This window comes from Haliotis cracherodii, unplaced genomic scaffold (genome assembly GCF_022045235.1).
Source record: "Haliotis cracherodii isolate W230 unplaced genomic scaffold, xgHalCrac1.p SCAF_11, whole genome shotgun sequence".
Lineage (NCBI taxonomy): Eukaryota > Metazoa > Mollusca > Gastropoda > Lepetellida > Haliotidae > Haliotis > Haliotis cracherodii.
The window spans coordinates 17,316,720-17,320,812 of NW_027266266.1; positions in this window are offsets into that span (position 1 = coordinate 17,316,720).

Below are 4,093 nucleotides of genomic sequence, written 5' to 3' on the forward strand. Positions count from 1 at the left end.
AATTTTAAAGACTTGAATTCAAGAATTTATGTTACGCCCAAATAATATTAGAGGAAGAGATGTTTTCTCCTCAGATACCGAGGAGTTGACTTCCTTAATCGTGCACAACCGTTTATATCGAACGCGGTTATAACGAACTGACGGATATAACGAACTTTTTTTCCACCGACCATTTGCTGTATTTATGTTGTATTTATGCTTATAACGAACTACGGTTATATCGATCTAAAATTAGTGGTCCCTTTGAGTTCGTAATAACCGTAGTTTACAGTATGTGTGTGCATACGTGAGTGCGTGCGTGCGTGCGTGCGTGCGTGCGTGCGTGCGTGCGTGCGTGCGTGTGTACGTGCATGCGTTGTCGGTCACGGTGACGTGGATGAGAGCACATCATCGAAGCCGGACGGCGTATAACGCCGTTCATAATATCAAACACAGGTTTGTCTTGCCTATATAACTGGAATATTCTGACAGCTGCGGTAATAGCTAAAAAGAAAAAAAAGAATAGAATGTCTCGAAATGAAATCTCCCAAGAAAACATCTTTACCGCGACAGTGGTGATATCATAATCCTCTATTTTCAACAACCATTAAGATACGATTGGAACAAATATATTTACACGATGGAATGTGGTAAAACCTTTAAACGTTTACTTTGATGGTCAAAGCTTGTGTACGCATCCAATGAAGAGACAAAATATGTCCCTGGTTACCACTGCATACTAACTTTGACAATCAGGGAGGAAATTCGCATCTGCTTTGATTTGCGCTGAGACCCACATGTATCATTATTCATGATTAGGAGGCAATCTGCAAAATCTTACTGGAACAAGTACCTGTAGCTCCACACACCCCCACCCCCCCCCACCCCCCACCCCCCCAAAATAAAAAATAAAAAAAAATAAATAAATAAAAAAAATAAAAATAAAATAAAAATAATAATAATTATTTTTTTAAATTATTTTTTTATACTGTTGACATCATAATGCCGCAATATAATAATCATTAACTGACAAAGTCTGTTGTCAATGAATAAAAGCCTATGTTCCTCCTGAATTCATTGTTCGATGTCGTTTTACTAATTTATCATTTTACTAGTAAGCATCAACAACTTCGTAAATAATTTAAAACTAATAAAATAATTTCGCAAAACAATTCATTGCGAACATACTCCATTCTTTCTTAGACCATCTGTTCTGGGATCACACATATACATTGTACAATACCTTATCAATGACCCAAAACCCCAAACTAGAACAACTTAATTGTCGTATGTTAACCAATTAATATATACTTTTTTTAATCAAGCTTCAACATTACCATAAGTATGCATGCCACTTGTAAGTCAAACAAGGTGAAGTATATTCTTCACTTCATTCTTAAGATCAATATGAATCGTAGCCAGAACCCCATTTTGCGAATGCAGCTGTTTGTTTGCACTCAGCAATATTCGGGGGCACGGGTGGCCCAGTCGTCTAAGGCGCCGCGATTGGCTGTGCAGAATTGCGTCCCTTGGGCACGCCCGAAACATATGATTGTGGCTTCGAATCCCGGTTCGCCCCGATTATGTTTCTAGGTTTGTCAGCACCATACCCGTGCTCGTGGGTTTCACCGAAGTGGTGACCGTCTGAGACCTGCATCACTTGGGGCTTTCCTCCAACATTAAGCTGACACGCCGCGATATAACTGGAATACTAGACGTTAAACCCAGCTCACTCACTCAGCAATTTTCCAGCTATATGACGGTGGTCTGTAAATAATCGAGTCTGGAAGGACAATCTAGTGATTAACACTATGAGCATCGATCTAGGCTATTGGGATACGAAGACATGCGTCAACCATGTCATCAAGCCTGACCATCCGATCCCGTTATGCAGGTACTAATATATGGAAGTAAATGATCATGACAAGCTGTTATTGCTGCGAATTAATTACTTCTCTACATGGTAAAAATCTTGAACTAGCTGAAAGCACACAGCGCTACTTTGCCAGGATTGTAAAACGTTTTGACGAACGCTCTCCCACTGACGTCACCATTGCTTATATAGGACCGATGGTTGGCTATAAAGATGAAGGAAGACTTTAGTCATAACCACTTGAAACAGACTCACAAAGTATCGCGATGATTCATTAACGGAGATAGCTACATGTGATCTGATACTTTTACGGTAAAAAAATAGCCATAGCCCTCGGTATGGTTCGACGTTTTCTGCTTCTGATTGGCTGGCATGAGGTACACGTATACACTTACTGGGGTATCATTGGGTAATCAGGTCACCATGGTCACCACTTCCCGGATGTGATTGGCTGGCATGAGGTACAAGTATACACTTACTGGGGTATCATTGGGTAATCAGGTCACCATGGTCACCACTTCCCGGGTGTAAAGAACACTCGGTTATCACTATTTACCTGACGTAGCATGGTGCTCTAACGATAACCTCTCTATCAGTGGTAATGTATGTCGCAGTGTAGCCCAGGCTAGTTCAAGCAGCCACACAGACACACCCACAGACCCACAGACAGACAGACAGACTGAGTGAGTGAGTTAAGATGAGAGATTTGGTTTGATCTAAGTTTAGCATTTGGCAGGAGGGGAATTGAAAATCAACGTCACGTCACCCGCATTTCTTTTCGTGTGGCGGTAGACGAGTGGGACGCGAGTTGAGCACACAGTGCGGTGATCTTCATGATTCAAACCAGACACAACCAAGCATAGATCTAGACTCCTCTCCTGTTGCTTCTTTGTACTTCAATTCAATTCAATTCTTTATTGTATGAAAGGCCACAGGCCCATATACAACGGAGTTACATAACATATTTTATAAAATACAAAGTCAAGGTAACAATTCACTTCGTAACAAAAAAGCATTGTGTCTTCCAAATTACACCCAGAAGACACAAGTTACTTCCAAAGACCACGAAAACTCACAAACGCATCTCCCGACACCCACTGCACAGGCGCTTGGTCACATCACGGACTTGTAACGCACACCTGGTAAAGAAATACACTGAGGGGGAGGGGCGCCGTGATTCGCTGTGTAGAGTAGCGTCCCTTGAACATGCCAGAAACCTATGATTGTGGGTTTGAATCCCGGTTCGTCCCGATTATGCCACACCAGTCACACTTCTTTCACATCCTGGCGTCGAATGCCGTGAAATCTTCAAACAGACGGTCTTCAGCTTAACACGCCGATATTCAGACACACTCCAATATGGTTCTATTGTCAACCACAATGTACCAGCAGACCCATTCCCAGTAAATCTACATGTAAATGTTGAACATCATCGTAGATGGGGTTGTCATCTGGCTTCATGCAATTTGTCAACAGCACGGAGATGGTCAACAACTACTTCGACAGCTTCTGACAATGGTGACAAATAACCGCGAAGTTCGGGGTGGAGAGTGAGTGAGTTGAAATTTACGTCGCTTTTAGCATTATTCCAGCAAAACTCAGCGCAGGGCCAATTTCTGGGCCCACATGCACAAAGCGATCCTAGCACTAAGACAATCGTAAGCATAGGTAAAAGTATGTGACCTACGATCATCTCAGCGCTAAGATCGCTTTGTGCAAGTGGGCCCAGAAATTGGCTTCACACATTGTACTCATGTGGGGAACGAAACCAAGTCTTCGTTGTGACGAGCGAACCCATTAACCACAATTCTACCCTATCGCCCCGTGAGGTTTGAAATTAAAATAGATGATTTATAGATCTGGACGTCAACAACATGTCTCACAGTTCAAAGCACAGTAGGTACCTCTCCGTAATACCAAATAACTCTTTAGTGGGGAGATAACGAGTGAGACATCGGATGAGTATGGAAGCGTATTACTGACACAGTCTTAAAAAATATCATCAACGTAGAGGATGCTTATATTTACGTAGATGATACTATAATCTACAGAGATGATGCTTTCATCAACGTAGATGATGCTAGTAACATCTACGTACAAGATACTTTTATCTACGTACATAATATAAAAATCTACGCACAAGAAAGTATCATCTACTATCAAATTATTGACTTTGGTAACAATATTTTCTCGAGTGATCGACACTAGTTCCAGGTCAGTTATATATAAACTCTGGCTTAA